The sequence below is a fragment of the Macaca nemestrina genome, chromosome 12, assembly GCF_043159975.1.
Source record: "Macaca nemestrina isolate mMacNem1 chromosome 12, mMacNem.hap1, whole genome shotgun sequence".
NCBI lineage: Eukaryota > Metazoa > Chordata > Mammalia > Primates > Cercopithecidae > Macaca > Macaca nemestrina.
The window spans coordinates 58,487,111-58,505,244 of record NC_092136.1 but is presented as its reverse complement, the minus strand read 5'-3'; the positions used below and the strand labels follow the sequence as shown (position 1 = coordinate 58,505,244).

The 18,134-nt window shown below is 39.5% G+C and overlaps 1 protein-coding gene and 1 pseudogene across 4 annotated transcripts in view; one reads left to right on the top strand and one right to left on the bottom strand.

The window, feature by feature from the left end:
• The window catches only part of LOC105488716 (synaptotagmin 9), a 228,638-nt gene that overhangs the window by 154,566 nt on the left and 55,938 nt on the right, over nucleotides 1-18,134 (top strand). The window lies entirely within an intron of this gene.
• On the bottom strand, nucleotides 12,282-14,033 carry LOC105488715 (elongation factor 1-alpha 1 pseudogene; annotated as a pseudogene). The gene has a single exon (XR_011610871.1). The product of XR_011610871.1 is annotated as an elongation factor 1-alpha 1 pseudogene (transcript).

Sequence of the window (18,134 nt, the reverse complement as noted above, 5' to 3'; positions counted from 1 at the left end):
GTGGGATACAATCTCCTGATGTGCCATTTGCTAAAACCCTTTGTAAAGTGCAGTATTAGGGTGGGAGTTACCCGATTTTCCAGGTGTTGTGTGTCTCAGTTTCCCTTGGCTAGGAAAAGAGATTCCCTTCCTGCTTGCATTTCCCAGATGAGGTGATGCCTTGCCCTGCTTCAGCTCTCGCTGGTGGGGCTGCACCAGCTGACCAGCACCAATTGTCCGGCACTCCCCAGTGAGATGAACCCGGTACCTCAGTTGAAAATGCAGAAATCACTCGTCTTCTGTGTCGCTCGCACTTGGAGCTGGCGTCTGGAGCTGTTCCTATTCGATCATCTTGGGTGCACCCTGGCCGAAATTATACATCTTTATCTTATCTAATCTTAATTATTTCCTTTCTTCTGCTTACTTTAATTTGTTCTTATTTTTCTGGATTTTTAGGACAGAAGCTGAGGTTATTGACATGAAATTTTTGTCCTTGTCAAATAGATATTTAGTGCTGTAAATTCCCCTGAAAATACTGCTTTAGCTACATTCCACAAATTTTAATATGTGTGTTTTCATTTTAATTCAGGTCAAAATACTTTCTAGTTTTCCTCTGGATTTTTTCTTTGACCTATGGATTATTTAGAAGTGTGTTGGGGCCAGGCACAGTGGCTCATGCCTGTAATCCCAGCACTTTGGGAGGCTCAGGTGTTGAGCTCAGGAGTTTGAGACCAGCCTGGACAACATAGCGAGACTCCATCTCTACAAAAAAATTAAAAAATATATCCAAGCATGGTGACATCTGACGGTAGTCACAGCTACTCGTGAGGTTAACGTGGGAGGATCTCTTGAGCCTAGAAGATTGAGGCTGCAGTGAGCTGTGATTATGCTACTGCACTCCAGTCTGGGCAACAATGCAAGACTTTGTCTCAAAATAAATAGAGAGAGAGAGAGAGAGAGAGAGAGGTGTTAGTTTTCAAATACATTGATATTTTTTAGATACCTTTTCATTATTTGTTTGTAATTTATTTCCATTGTGTAAGAAAATATACTTTGTATGATTGAAATTCTCAAATTTAAATGAAACCTGTTTTTTGACATCTTGTACAGTGTTCTTGGTGCACCTTAAAAATATATATATTCTGTTACTGTTTGGTAAACAGCTCTTTATAAAATGCCATTAGTTAGGCCAAGTGAGCTGATAGTGTTATTTAGTTATTCAAATCTCTGACTATAATTAGGGATGTGTCTGTCTATTTATCCTCACAATTCTATTAGTTTTGGCTTCATGTATTTTGAAAGTGCGCTGTGAGGTGCATAAACATTTAGAATTTTTATACATTTTTAATGAGTTGAGGTCTTTATCATAATGTAATGACCCTATTTGTCCCAGGTAATATTTATTGCTCTGACATATAATTTGTCTGATATTAATTTAGCCACTCCAGATTTATTTTTATTAGTGTTGGTGTGGCATTTAATTTTATTAGTGTTAGTTATTTTATTAGTTAATTCTTTTACTTTTTATCTATTTATATCTGTACATTTAAGGTAGATTTCTTGAAGGCAGCATATAATTGGGTCTTGCCATTTATTGAATCAGGCAATTGTTGCCTTTATTTGGAGGTTCAGACTGTTCACATTTAATGTAATTATTGGGATAGTTTAGTTTACATTTACTACCTTACTATTTGATATCTATTTCTATCAAAATTTGTCTCTTCTAATCTTTTTCTCTTTTCCTTTTCTCTGCCTTTCTTGGATTCACTTCATATTTTTGATCATTGATTTCATCTCCTTTTTTGGTTTATTAGCTATAACTCTTTGTTTTATTTTAGCCAATTCTTTCAGGTTTAGAGTTATATCTTTAACTTATACTAGCTAACTTGGAGTGATATTATGCCATTTATACCATATATAGTATAAGAACCTTACAACAGTTTCAACAATTCTAGCTGCGGTTATTTGGGTTAATAAAATAAACATTTATGTGTCTCCATATCGATTTTTCAACCCCAGAGAGGACTGTAAGTGGTCCTGTTTGGATTACATGCACATCCCTAAACAAACAACAGTGGACAAGGCATGAATGCTTTGGTCAGCCTGAATTCCTGCAGCACCCCTTTCAGAACTTCATGAAGTTGGGAAGGAGTTCACCAAACTACATGAGAAAAGGAATGCAAAAATGCACTGATTCAACAAAAACCGCAGTGATCAAAGGCTACTACAACCATACAGATCAGAGAAATAGTTTACAGATTGACAGGTAGAGAATTCACATCGGTTTGCTATAAATTTCCAATATATCTTTCTAACAATACCAAACTTAGCCACACAAAGCAGAGGTAAATGAAGCTTTCTTTGTATGGTGCTTTTCTTCCCCTTGTGCTTTCCAGGGTACCCAGCTATCAGTAACACTTCTTCACATCTGATACTTGTCAAGCTGAAAAAAAAAAAAAAAAGCCAAATACTCTGCCACCCCTTTATATTTGACTTTTATTATCATTCCAGAAAACTTTTAGTAAGAATCTAAGCATTTCTATGTAAATTAGAGTTCCTCAACCTTAGCACTATTGACCTTTTGGACTAGATAATTTTTTTTATTGAGTGGCTTCCCTATGCATCATAGGATGTTTTGCAGCATCCCTGAGCTCTGCCCACTAGATGTCAGTAACACACCCTCCTCCACAGTTGTGAAAAGCAAAAATTCCTCCAGATAATGTCAAATGTCATATTGGGGAGCAAAATTAGTCCTGGTTGAGAATCACTGATTTAAGGGAATGTTTACAAACATCAAGATCTACAGCTTCTTGACCACAAATTGACATCACCTCATGGGGAGGAAGCAAAATTAGCATCAGATGCCAATGAACTCTTGTTCCATATACTAGCAAGCCCATATCTCCTCAAAACATAGTGTCTGTTGTTTACCACTGAAGACTTAGCTCCCAGCCTCTGGAAAAACAATGCTCCAATATCACAACCACAACAAATGCTAAAAGAATAGGTGAATGGATGAATAAATTGATGGATGGATGAATGAGTGAAAATTTTAAAATCTGGATGATTATTCACTCTGTTGCTCTTAGGAAAGGAATGACATGGGCTAATGTATGTATGAGAAAATGGGATATTTTACTATTTTACTTGAAAATTTCTATATTGGAATTTTGTCATTTTAATTTTTATAATTTAGAAAATTTAAAAGGATATGTTTTTACAAGCACTTGAAAATAAAATCAAGCATTTTCTCCTTGAGAACGTTTTTAAAAATCTGCTTGTTTTCCTTAGAGGCGTCAACTAGTATTTGTTGAGCATCTTTTATTGTTGAACTAGGGGCTTTTCTAGGCAGTTGGGATGCAACAAGACAGAGAAAGTTCCTGTTCTTACACAGCTTACATACCTTTTTTTGATACAAAATATTATAGATATATTTGGAGTTCATATGAGTATTTCTTACATGCATAGAATGTGTATTCATCAAGTCAGAGTATTTGCAGGATCCATTACCTTGAGTATTTATCATTCCTATGTGTTGGTAACATTTCAATTCTTCTCTTCTTGCTACTTTATAATATAAAATATATTGTTGCTACCATAGTCACCCTAGTCTACTATCGAATATTGGAACCTATTCTTTTTATTATTATTATTATACTTTAAGTTCTAGGGTACATGTGCACAATGTGCAGGTTTGTTACATATGTATATCTGTGCCATGTTGGTGTGCTGCACCCATCAACTCGTCAGCACACATCAACACGTCATTTACATCATGTATAACTCCCAATGCCATCCCTCCCCCTCCCTCCTCCCCATAATAGGCCCCGGTGTGTGATGTTCCCCTTCCCAAGTCCAAGTGATCTCATTGTTCAATTCCCACCTATGAGGGAGAACATTCAGTGTTTGGTTTTCTGTTCTTGCGATAGTTTGCTGAGAATGATGGTTTCCAACTGCATCCATGTCCCTACAAAGGACACAAACTCATCCTTTTTGATGGCTGCATAGTATTCCATGTTGTATATGTGCCACATTTTCTTAATCCAATCCAATCTGTCACTGATGGACATCTGGGTTGATTCCAAGTCTTTGCTATTGTGATTAGTGCTGCAATAAACATACGTGTGCATGTGTCTTTAGAGCAGCATGACTTCTAATCCTTTAGGTATATCCCCAGTAATGGGATGGCTGGATCAAATGGTATTTCTAGTTCTAGATCCTTGAGGAATCGCCATACTGTTTTCCATAATGGTTGAACTAGTTTACAGTCCCACCAACAGTGGAAAAGTATTCCTATTTCTCCACATCCTCTCCAGCACCTGTTGTTTCATGACTTTTTAATGATTGCCATTCTAACTGGTGTGAGATGGTATCTCATTGTGGTTTTGATTTGCATTTCTCTGATGGCCAGTGATGACGAGCATTTTTTCATGTGTCTGTTGGCTGTATGCATGTCTTCTTTTGAGAAGTGTCTGTTCATATCCTTTGCCCACTTTTTGATGGGGTTGTTTGTTTTTTTCTTGTAAATTTGTTTGAGTTCTTTGTAGGTTCTGGATATTAGCCCTTTGTCAGATGAGTAGATTGCAAAAATTTTCTCCCATTCTATAGGTTGCCTGTTCACTCTGACGGTAGTTTCTTTTGCTGTGCAGAAGCTCTTTAGTTTAATTAGATCCCATTTGTCAATTTTGGCTTTTGTTGCCGTTGCTTTTGGTATTTTAGACATGAAGTCCTTGCCCATGCCCATGTCCTGAACGGTATTATCTAGGTTTTCTTCTAGGGTTTTTATGGTATTAGGTCTAACATTTAAGTCTCTAATCCATCTTGAATTAGTTTTTGTATAAGGATTAAGGAAAGGATCCAGTTTCAGCTTTCTACTTATGGCTAGCCAATTTTCCCAGCACCATTTATTAAATAGGGAATCCTTTCCCCATTTCTTGTTTTTCTCAGGTTTGTCAAAGATGTGTGGTATTATTTCTGAGGACTCTGATTTGTTCCATTGGTCTATATCTCTGTTTTGGTACCAGTACCATGCTGTTTTGGTTACTGTAGCCTCGTAGTATAGTTTGAAGTCAGGTAGCGTGATGCCTCCAGCTTTGTTCTTTTGACTTAGGATTGTCTTGGCAATGTGGGCTCTTTTAGGTTCCATATGAACTTTAAAGCAGTTTTTTTCCAATTCTGTGAAGAAAGTCATTGGTAGCTTGATGGGAATGGCATTGAATCTATAAATTACCTTGGGCAGTATGCCCATTTTCACGATATTGATTCTTCCTAGCCATGAGCATGGTATGTTCTTCAATTTGTTTGTGTCCTCTTTTATTTCACTGAGCAGTGGTTTGTAGTCCTCCTTGAAGAGGTCCTTTACATCCCTTGTAAGTTGGATTCCTAGGTATTTTATTCTCTTTGAAGCTATTGTGAATGGAAGTTCATTCATGATTTGGAACCCTGTTTGTCCGTTACTGGTGTATAAGAATGCTCGTGATTTTTGCACATTAATTTTATATCCTGAGACTTTGCTGAAGTTGCTTATCAGCTTAAGGAGATTTTGGGCTGAGATAATGGGGTTTTCTAAATATACAATCATGTCATCTGCAAACAGGGACAATTTGACATCTTCTTTTCTTAACTGAATACCCTTTATTTCTTTCTCTTGCCTGATTGCCCTAGCCAGAACTTCCAACACTATGTTGAATAGGAGTGGTGAGAGAGGGCATCCCTGTCTTGTGCCAGTTTTCAAAGGGAATGTTTCCAGTTTTTGCCCATTCAGTATGATATTGCCTGTTGGTTTGTCATAAATAGCTCTGATTATTTTGAGATATGTTCCATCAATACCGAATTTATTGAGAGTTTTTAGCGTGAAGGGCTGTTGAATTTTATTAAAGGCCTTTTCTGCATCTATTGAGTTAACCATGTGGTTTTTGTCTTTGGTTCTGTTTATATGCTGGATTACGTTTATTGATTTGCGTATGTTGAACCAGCCTTGCATCCCAGGGATGAAGCCCACTTGATCATGGTGGATAAGCTTTTTGATGTGCTGCTGGATTCGGTTTGCCAGTATTTTATTGAGGATTTTTGCATCGATGTTCATCAGGGATGTTGCTCTAAAATTCTCTTTTTTTGTTGTGTCTCTGCCGGGCTTTGGTATCAGGATGATGTTGGCCTCATAAAATGAATTAGGGAGGATTTCCTGTTTTTCTGTTGATTGGAATAGTTTCAGAAGGAATGGTACCAGCTCCTCCTTGTACCTCTGGTAGAATTCAGCTGTAAATCCATCTGGTCCTGGACTTTTTTTGGTTGATAGGCTATTAATTATTGCCTCAATTTCAGAGCCTACTATTGGTCTATTCAGGGATTCAACTTCTTCCTGGTTTAGTCTTGGGAGAGTGTAAGTGTCCAGGAAATTATCCATTTCTTCTAGATTTTCTAGTTTATTTGTGTACAGGTGTTTATAGTCTGTCTCTCAGGCCACAGTGCAATCAAACTAAAATTCAGGACTAAGAAACTCAATCAGAACCACTCAACTACATGGAAACTGAACAACCTGCTGCTGAATGACTACTGGGTCCATAACAAAATGAAGGCAGTAATAAAGAGGTTCTTTGAAACCAATGAGATACAACATACCAGAGATACAACAAACCAAAGATACAACATACCAGAATCTCTGGGACACATTTAAAGCAGTGTGTAGAGGGAAATTTATAGCACGAAATGCCCACAAGAGAAAGCTGGAAAGATCTAAAATTGACACACTAACATCACAATTAAAAGAACTAGAGAAGCAAGAGCAAACACATTCAAAAGCTAGCAGAGGCAACAAATAACTAAGATCAGAGCAGAACTAAAGGAGATGGAGACACAAAAAACCCTCCAAAATATCAATGAATCCAGGAACTGGTTTTTTGAAAAGGTCAACAAAATTTGTAGACCGCTAGCAAGACTAATAAAGAAGAAAAAGGAGAAGAATCAAATAGACACAATAAAAAATGATAAAGGGGATATCACCACCGACCCCACAGAAATACAAACTACCATCAGAGAATACTATAAAGACCTCTATGGAACCTATTTTTATCAAACTGTATGTTTATATCTACTAACCAACTTCCCTGTATCCCACCTGCCACCCACACACCCTTCCTGATCTCTGGTATCTACTCTTCTAGTCTCTATCTCCATGAGATTAACTTGTTTACTCCCACATATGGGTGAGAACATGTATCTGTCTTTCTGTGCGTGACTTATTTCACTTAACACAATGACCTCCATTTCCATTCATTTTGCTGCAAATTACATGATTTCATTCTTCTTTATGGATGAATAGTGTTCCATTGTGTGTGTGTGTGTGTATGATATATATCGTATATATCATATATATCACATTTTCTTTATTAATTTGTCCGTTGATGGACACTTAGATTGATTCCATATCTTGCTGTTAAGAATACACCTGAAGCAAACACGCAAGTGCAGGTATCCCTCTGATACACGGATTTCCTTTCCTTTGGTTAGATACCTGGTAGTGTTATTGCTGGATCATATGGTAGTTCTGTTTTTAGTTTTTGGAGAAATCTCCATATTGTTTTCCATAGTAGTTGTACTAATTTACATTCACACCAACAGTGTGTAAGAATTCCCTTTTCTCCACATCCTTGTTAGCATGTTATTTTTTGTCTTTTTAATAATAGCCATTCTAACTGGGATAAGATGGTATCTCAATGTGGTTTTAATTTGCATTTCCATAATTACTGGTGATGTTGTGCATTTTTTCATAAACCTGTTGGCCATTTGTACGTATCTCTTTTCTTGATGAATATCTATTCATGTCTTTTGCTCACTTTTAATTATATCATTTGGGGTTTTGAAATTTTTTTAGTTGTTTGAGTTCCTTTTATATTCTGCATATTAGTTCCTCTTAGGATGACTACTTTGCAAGTATTTTCTCATTCAACACATTGTCTCCTCACTCTGTTGATTGTTTCCTTTGCTGTGCATGAGCTTTTAAATTTAATAAATTTAATATAATCCCATTTGTTTATTTTTTGTTTTATTGTCTGCTCTTCAGGCAGGCCTTAGCCACGAAATATTTTCCCAGATTGATGTCTTAAAATGTTTTCTCCATTTTTTACTAGTTTTACAGTCTCAGGTCTTATGTTTAAGTCTTTAATTCATCTTTTGTTTATTTTTATACATGGGAAGCCATAGGTATCCGGTTTCATTTTTCTGTATGTGGATCTCCAGTTTTCCCAGCACCACTTATTGAAGCATGAGTTCTTTCCCCTTGGTGCCTTCATCAAAAATCTGTTGGCTGTAAATACATGCATTCATTTCTGGACTGTCTATCCTGTTCCATTTGTCTATATGGCTGTTTTTATACCAATACTATGCTGTTTTCGTTACTGTAGCCTTTTGGTACATTTTGAAGTCAGGTGGCGTGATACCTCCAGCATTGTCCTTTTTGTTCACAATTGCTTTGGCTATTCAGGCTCTCTTTTGGTATTATACACATTGTAGGATTGTTTTATTAATTCTGTGAAAAATTACATTGGTTTTTTGATAGAGATTGCATTAAATCTATAGTTGCTTTAGGTAGTATGGTTTTGTTTTTTTGTTTGTTTGAGACGGAGTTTTGCTCTGTTGCCCAGGTTGGAATGCAATGGCATGATCTCTGCTTGTCGCAACCTCCGCCTCCCAGGTTCAAGCAATTCTCCTGCCTCAGCCTCCTGAGTAGCTGGGATTACAAGCATGTGCCACCATGCCCAGCTTATTTTGTATTTTTAGTAGGGATGGGGTTTCTCTCTATTGGTCAGGCTGGTCTTGAACTCCTGACCTCAGGTGATCCACTCGCCTCGGCCTCCCAAAGTGCTGAGATTACAGGCATGAGCCACCATGCCCAGCTGGTAGTATGGTCATTTTAACATTATTGATTCTTCTGATCCATGAGCATGGGATGTCTTTCCATTTGTTTGTGTCCTCTTCAATTTCTTCATTCGCGTTTTGTAGTTTTTCTCATAGAGATGTTTCAATGCCTTAGTTAAGTTTGTTCTTAGGTATTTTTTGTATCTGTTGTAAATTGGATTACCTTCTTGATTTCTGTCTTGGCTAGTTCATTATCAGTATATAGAAATGTCACTGATTTTTGTATGTTGAGTTGCATTCTGAAACTTTACTAAATTTGTCATATCTAAGAGTTTTTTGGTGGAGTTTAGATTTTTCTATAAGATCATATCATCAGTAAAGAAACGGTTGACTTCCTCTTTTCCAATTTGGATGCCTTTTATTATTTCATTTTTTAAATTTCTTTTCCTCAGAGATCCTTGTTCTGAATGATGCCTTTTATTTCTTTGTCTTGCATGATTGCTCTGGCTAAGACTTTCAGTACTATGTTAAATAGGTGTGGTGAAGGTGGGCCTTCATGTTTAGTTACAGATCTGAGAGGAAAGGCTTTCATCTTTTCAGTAGTAATATTCATACTAACATTCAGTATGATGTTATCTGTGGGTTTGTCATAGATGACCTTTATTATTTTGAGGCATGTTCCTTCTACACTTGGTATATTGAGAGTTTTTATCATGAAGGGATGGTGTATTTTATCAAAAGCTTTTTCTGCATCTATTGAGATGATCATATGATTTTTGTCCTTGATTTTGTTTATGTGATGTATCACATTTATTGATTTGCATATGTTGAACCATCCATGCATCCCTGGTATAAATCCCATTTGGTCATGGTATATTATCTTTTTGATGTGTGTTGGATTTGATTTGCTAGTAGTTTGTTGAGGATTTATGTAGTTTTCTTTTTGTTGTGTCCTTGTCAGGTTTGTCACTGGGATAATATTGGTCTCATATAACGACTTGAGGAGAATTCTTTCCACTGTCATTTTTTGAAATAGTTTTAGGAGGATTTGTATTAGTTCTTCTTTATATGTTTGTAAATTTCTGCTGTGAATCCATCCACTAGTTGGGTTTTCTTTGTTGGGAGAATTTGTATTACTGATTCAATCTTGCTACTCATTATTGGTCTGTTTAGGTTTTCTATTTTTTCCTTATTCAATCTTGGTAGCTTGTATATTTCCAGAAATTTATCCATTTCTCCTAGGTTTTCTGGTTTGTTAGTGTACAGTTATTCATAATCGTGTGTGATGATCTTTTGTATTTCTGTGGTATCAGTTGTAATATCTCCCTTTTCATTTCTTGTTTTGTCTTCTATCTTCTTGGTTAGTCTAGCTAGTGGTTTAGCAATTTTGCTTGTCTTTTTTTGAAGAATCAACTTTTCATTTCATTTATTCTGTGTATTTTTTAGTCTCTCTCATTTGGTTCAGCTCTTTATTATTTCTTTTCTTCTAATTTTGACTTTGGTTTATTCTTGCTTTTGTGGTTCCTTGAGGTGCATCATTGGGTTATTTGTTTGAAATCATTCTACTTTTTTGATGTAGGCATTTATTGCCTATGTCAAACTTCCTCTTAACACTGGTTTTGCTCTATCCCTTTGGTTTTGGCACATGTCTTATTTACATTTGTTTCAAGAAATGTTTTGCTTTTCATCTTAATTTCCTCATTGACCCAGTAGTCATTCAGAAGCATGTTTTTTAATTTCCATGTATCTATAGGTCCCAGAATTCCTCCTAGTATTGATTTATTGTTTTATTCCATTGTGACCTGAAGATACTTGGTATGATTTTGATTTTTAAAAATGTGTTGAGAATTGTTTTGTGACCTAACATATGCTGTATCCTAGAGAATGTTTCATGTGCTTAGAAGAATGTGTATTTTACAGTTGTTGAATAAAATGTTCTGTGTGTGTTTATTAGTTCCACTTTTTCTAAAGTGTAGTTTAAATCCAATTTTTTGTTGTCGTTGATTTTTTGTCTAGATGATTTGACTAATGCTGAGAGTGGGGCGTTGAATTTTCCAATATTATTTTATGGGAGTCTATCTCTCTCTTTAGCTCTAGTTATATTTGCTTTATGAATCTGGGCACTCAAGGGTTGGATGCATAAATATTCAGAATTGTTGTATCCTCTTGCTGGATTGATCCCTCTAGCATTATATAATGACCTTCTTTGTCTTTGTCATTTTTGCTGTTTTTGACCTAAGGTCTGTTTGATCTGATCTAAGTATAGCTACTTCTGCCCACTTTGGGTCTCTGTTTGAGTGGAATTTTTTACCATCTCTTTACTTTGGGTGTATATGAATCTTGACAGGTAAAGTGTATTTCTTGTAGGCAGCATATAGTTGGATAATGTTTTCTTATTTATTCAGCCAGTCTATATATTTTAAACAGAAAATTTAATCTATTTCCATTCAATAGCTCTTTTTTTTTCTTTTTGAGACAGAGTTTTGCTCTTGTCACCCAGGCTGGAGTGCAGTGGCATGGTCTCAGCTCACTGCAACCTCCACCTCCCAGGTTCAAGTGATTCTCCTGCCTCAGCCTCTCAAGTAGCTGAGATACAGGCACCCAGCACCATGCCTGGCTAATTTTTGTATTTTTAGGAAAGACAGGGTTTCACCATGTTGGCCAGGCTGGTCTCGAACTCCTGACCTCAGGTGATTCACCTGCCTTGGCCTCCCAAAGTGCTAGGACTGCAGGTGTGAGCCACCACAACCGGCCTCAAGATTGCTTTTAATATGCAAGGCTTTGTTCCTGTCATGTTCTTCACTGTTTTCTGGTTGTTTTGTATGTTCTTTATTCCTCTCTTTTTTTCTAATTGTTTGTCATTTTGGTTTGGTGGTTTTCTGTAGTTGTACCATTTGAATTCTTTCTCTTCCTCATTTGTGTGTTTGGTTTACCAGTGAGTTTTATACTTTGATGTGTTTTCATGAAGGTAAATATTATCTTTTTTATTCCAGGTTTAGGACTTCTTTGGACATTTCTTCTAGGGCCAGTCTAGTGGTGATAAATTCCCTCAGCATTTTCTTCTCTGGGAAGGACTTTTTTTGTGAAGGATAATTTTGGTAGATAGTATACTTAAATGGCTTTTTTTTTCTTTCAGCACTTTGAATATGTCTCTCTTGCCCTGTATTTTTTCTGCTGAGAAATACTTTGTGAGCCTGATGGGGTTTCCTTTATGGATGACTAGACACTTTTGTCTTGCTGTTGTTGGAATCCCCTCTTTATCTTTGACTTTAAATATTTTGACTATAACATGCTGCAGAGAAGACCTTCATGCTTTGTATTTATGTGGGGTTCTCTGAGCCCCTTGTATAAGTCTTTTTCTAGATTGGGGAAGTTTTCATCTATTATTTCATTAAACAGATTTTCTAACCCTTTCATTCTCTCTTTGCCCTTGGGGGCACTGATAATTTTTTTTTTTTCTCATTAAACTTTTTTAATGGGTCTCAAAATTTTGTAACAAATTTTTGGTCAAGTTGTTTCCATTAAAAAGTACTGATTTTAAAAACTAATAACTTAAAACTGCCACACGCAAAAAAGAAAACCAAAGTGGTCCACAAAACATTCTCCTTTCCTTCTGAAGGTTTTACGATGCATTGTTATCATTAACCAGTCTTTTACTACTAAACTTAAATGGCCAATTGAAACAAACAGTTCTGAGACCGTTCTTCCACCACTGATTAAGAGTGGGGTGGCAGGTATTAGGGATAATATTCATTTAGCCTTCTGAGCTTTCTGGGCAGACTTGGTGACCTTGCCAGCTCCAGCAGCCTTCTTGTCCACTGCTTTGATGACACCCACCGCAACTGTCTGCCTCATATCACGAACAGCAAAGCGACCCAAAGGTGGATAGTCTGAGAAGCTCTCAACACACATAGGCTTGCCAGGAACCATATCAACAATGGCAGCATCACCAGACTTCAAGAATTTAGGGCCATCTTCCAGTTTTTTACCAGAACGGCGATCAATCTTTTCCTTCAGCTCAGCAAACTTGCATGCAATGTGAGCCGTGTGGCAATCCAACACAGGGGCATAGCCAGTGCTTATTTGGCCTGGATGGTTCAGGATAATCACCTGAGCAGTGAAGCCAGCTGCTTCCATTGGTGGGTCGTTTTTGCTGTCACCAGCAACGTTGCCACGACGAACATCCTTGACAGACACATTCTTGACATTGAAGCCCACATCGTCCCCAGGAAGAGCTTCACTCAAAGCTTCATGGTGCATTTTGACAGATTTTACTTCAGTTGTAACGTTGACTGGAGCAAAGGTGATCACCATACCGGGTTTGAGAACACCAGTCTCCACTCGGCCAACAGGAACAGTACCAATACCACCAATTTTGTAGACATCCTGGAGAGGCAGGCGCAAGGGCTTGTCAGTTGGACGAGTTGGTGGTAGGATGCAGTCCAGAGCCTCAAGCAGCGTGGTTCCACTGGCATTGCCATCCTTACGGGTGACCTTCCATCCCTTGAACCAAGGCATGTTAGCACTTGGCTCCAGCATGTTGTCACCATTCCAACCAGAAATTGGCACAAATGCTACTGTGTCGGGGTTGTAGCCAATTTTCTTAATGTAAGTGCTGACTTCCTTAACAATTTCCTTGTATCTCTTCTGGCTGTAGGGTGGCTTAGTGGAATCCATTTTGTTAACACCAACAATTAGTTGTTTCACACCCAGTGTGTAAGCCAGAAGAGCATGCTCTCGGGTCTGCCCATTCTTGGAGATACCAGCTTCAAATTCACCAACACCAGCAGCAACAATCAGGACAGCACGGTCAGCCTGAGATGTCCCTGTAATCATGTTTTTGATGAAGTCTCTGTGTCCTGGGGCATCAACGATAGTCACATAATACTTGCTGGTCTCAAATTTCCACAAGGAGATATCAATGGTGATACCACGTTCCTGCTCAGCTTTCAGTTTATCCAAGACCCAGGCATACTTGAAGGAGCCCTTTCCCATCTCAGCAGCCTCCTTCCCAAATTTTTCAATGGTTCTTTTGTCAATGCCACCGCATTTGTAGATCAGATGGCCAGTAGTGGTGGACTTGCCCGAATCTACGTGTCCAATGACGACAATGTTGATATGAGTCTTTTCCTTTCCCATTTTGGCTTTTAGGGGTAGTTTTCACGACACCTGTGTTCTGGCGGCAAACCCGTTGCGAAAAAGGGGGGCACTGATAATTAGAATGTTGAGTCGCTTTATGTTGTCCCATATGTCACAAAGCCTTTCTCATTCTTTTTTATTCTTTTTATTTATTTTTGTCTGACTGGATTATTTCAAAAGATTTCAAGTTCTGAGATTCTTTATTCTGCTTAATCTAATCTGTTGTTGGAGGTTTTGACTGTATTTTGTATTTTATTCAATGAATTCTTCAGTTACAGAATTTGTTTGGTTCTTTTAAAAATGTGTACCTCTCTGATGAATTCTTTTCCAATTTTCTATATTGTTTTTCAAAATTATCTTGTTTGCTGAGCTTCTTTAAAAGCAGTAATTTGAATTGTTTACCCATGATTTCATTGATTTTTTTATTGGTATCTGTTGCTGTAGAATTATTGTGTTCCTTTGAAGGTGTCATATTTTCTTGCTTTCTCATGTTTCCTGTGTCATTATGTTAATATCTGCACATCTGGTGTGACAATCACTTCTTCCAATTTTTGTAAATTTACTTTTGTAGAGAGGACTCTTCTCTGAAGATTATCTATGATGTTGGTTGAGTAGGGCATTTTGGGTTTCATTTTGGATGCAAGCAATAGCGTAGTCTCTATGATCTCCTTGGCTATAAATAGCGTCAGTGGTATCTGTGATTTCCTTGATAGCTTAGGGCGTGGATAGTGGAGGCTGTGGTAAAGTTTTCTGGGAACTAAGTTATTAGGTAGGCCAGTCTTCTGGCCCCAGTGGTACAGCAGTGGGCTGAAGATGCCTGTCTTTGAGCCCCAGAGTGATGTATGCTGGCTCTGGTATTAGTGGATCCAAGTGGGCCAATTATTGGGCTTCCAGGTGTCTTGCTGAAATGCTAGTAGTGGCAGCAGTGGGCCTGGCATGTAAACTGGTTCTCTTGCTCTAGGTGAGCAGGCTTGATGTGAGCAATGGCAATAGCAGTGATTCGGCCACTCACTGAAATCCAAGTTGGTCTGAGCTGTAATGTGTTGGATGGGCCAGTCTCATGGTGCTTGCAAGTGGGTGCCAATTGTTGTGGTACCAGGGGGTTGAGTTGCCCCCACCTCAGACCCTGGGAAGAGTGCACATGTACCAGCAGTGATAGACTAGGCTGGATGATTGCCAGGCCCCTGGATAGCATTTGCAAGTACTGAGGAGACAGGACCAGGTTGCCAGAATTGAGACTTGTCCTCAGGCCCCCTGGTAATATGTTCAGGCATACCTATGATAGGCAGGAACAGGGTGGTCCCCAGGCAGTCAGAAGAATGCTCAGATGAGGGCAGTGGTGGCTTCAGTTCAGGGCTGCCACTGGGGAGGGCACAGACACTCTCATTGGGAGCAGCATAGGTAGGTAGTTGTGCAGCATGTGATTTGCTCATGCGTCAGTCCCCCAGCAGCTTGCAGCACTAGTGACAGTGTTATTTATCCTTAGGGTGCATGAAAGGATCTGGCCTCATCTCCTCCCTGGCCTGGTAGTAGCATCAATGGCACCAAAACCAGGGTAAGACAAGTCCTTTAGGGGCTCAGCTTTCAGAATGTCACTGTGCTGTAGCTGCTCAGGGCTTACGGGCCTGTGGGTCACACCATGAGCTCTCTCTTTGAAACAATACCACTGTGCAATTTCTAGGCAGCTCTCTCTGTTAGTCTCGAGGACTGTGAGGGTCGAGGGGCTCTCCTGTGAGTAGGATAGTATGTGGTGGAAATGTGGACCCTGAGAGGTCTCTCACTTAAACCCTTCCCTATGTTAGGGAGCTTCTCCCAGCTCCCAGCCAAACCCCACTGAGCAGGCTACATTGCTTCCTTTTCCTTTGTTACTTTTGGTGCTTCCTGTCACTTTTTTGTTGAATTCCAGTGTTCTCCCTTAGATGATCTATTCAAAGTGTGAATATCTACTTGCTATTTTGGTTCTTCTCCATGGTAGAGGCACTTAGCTGCCTGTTGTTTGTTTGTTCGTTTCTTTCTTTCTTTCTTTCTTTTTCTTTCTTTCTTTCTTTCTTTCTTTCTTTCTTTCTTTCTTTCTTTCTTTCTTTCTTTCTTTCTTTCTTTCTTTTTGAAGAGACAGCATCTTGCTAGATTGCCTAAACTGCACTTGTACTCCTGGGCTCAAGTGATCCTCCTGCCTTAGCCTCCAGAGTAGCTAGGATTGTAGGCATGTGCCACTGCACCCAGCTAATTTGCTATTTTTTAAAGTACAAATGTGGACTTTTGCTTGGTTTACATTCTGAATATACCATCAAGTCTGAGGTTTGACTTTTCTCTTTTAACTTATGAGCAAATAGCTATATTGTATAAATATTTGTGAATGGGCTTATGTCGGAGGAAAACAAATAAACCAACATACCTAGCATGGAAGTAATCTGACACATCACATTTAATTATGTGCCTCAGTCTTGAGGGCAGAGATTAGATGGCATGCATTTTCACATCCTGAACCTTACAAAGTGTGTGCACAGTGCAGGCCCTCAGGAAATGTATGTTGAAAGAATTGATTATGAAGCTTCATAGGCATAGTTTTGGTTAATTCTGTGTTTACTTTGCCAAACCAAGATTTTCTGAGAAGGATGAGGGGAGAGGAGAGAGCTAGGTGCAGTGAAAAGCCTTTTAAAGGAAGAACAGAAGTTGAAGAGCAAAGTGGGCCAGGGAGTCAGGAAACAAAAGGGTGATGTGTGGGGACAGCTGTGGTCTCTCTTTCCTTTCTGCCACCAGCAGGAGGCTGGGTCAATCCCCTCTTCAGTAAGGGCAGACACTGCTCCTACAATAGGGAACCCAGCACCGCAGAGCAAGCCAGAGTCTGCTGTGTGTAAAACCTCCAGTCCTATAGAATTCTAGTCCCCAAGCCCCCATATCTCCCAAAAGGGGAAGGCCCAGTCACCTGGGTCTCTTGAGGTCAGGGCTTCTGGAACCAGGAAAGCCAAGCTTACAAGGAGAGGTCATTTATTTACACTGGGCAAGCAATGCATGATGCAAGAAGACAGAGTAATCCGTCTGCCTTAGTGACCAAATAGATCCCTTTGCCTCATCCTCCTGTGGAAGCAATCAAGAAAGGGAGGTTGGGCGAGGTGACCTTCCAGAGCTGAATCTGTGCTTCTAAAAATAGAAGCATCCTTGGAGAACTGAGGAGGGGAGGGAAAGCTGTGGACACTGAGGGCAAGAACCTGAATCCTCAGAGCATTGTCAGTAGGAAACTGTATTAATTAGACACAGGCACCTCAGCTCGATAACCTCAGGTATCTCTCAGAAATTGAAACGAAATGAAATGGCTTTTGTTCCCCCTCCTTTCTGGTTATACTCCCCGTGAGCTAAAAAGGAAAAAGAGAATTGTGTCTTCTGACCTATTTGAATGGCTGCACACTGCCTGATATATCTTCCCCAGTAGAGGGGAATGGGGGTCTTTAGAGGCACATTAAGAAAAGGAAAGAGCTGCCACAAAGTGGAACTATGAGAGGGAGGCACAAGGGCCACCTGGGAGTCTGGGTCTCTGTTCTCTCCCTGCATGGAGGCAGTGCAGGACTAGGCAAGTACTTGGATGTGTCCAGGGCTCTGAATGTGTAGGCTCGCAGGGTGCCACTCTCAGGCTCACACAGTGTCCTTATTTGGAGCTATGCGACAGGCTGTAAGTTTCCAGGGTCCAGTGGAGCCCTGTGCTGGTCTGCACAGATTGTGTGCAACCAGGGTGTGCGCTGTGCTCTGTGGCATGGGGATTGCGTGTGGGAGGTTGGGCGTATGCAGGGGTATACAGGGATATGGTGGCAAGTTTGAGGGGGCTGTGTAGGGGAGTGTGTGGGGCAGTGTGGAAACCTGTTGAGAGGCTTCATGATGCTGCATAGGGCTGTGTGCAGAGCTATCCTGGACTGTGAGTGGCGCACCACAGTACTGCAGGGCACCTCTTTGTGTAGCTTTGACCTAGAGGCTCTGTGTGCATTGTAGTAGTGGTATGAATGGAGCCACATGGGGGACTCTGCACTGGAGGATATGTTCTGGGCTACCTGGACACATGAGTCTGTACAGGGCTGCCTGTGGCTGGATACATGGTGGCAGAGGCCTGAACAGGCTTACAGCTTTGCCATCCAAAGATAGATTATGCCTCCTTAGGGTGAGGTGCTCCC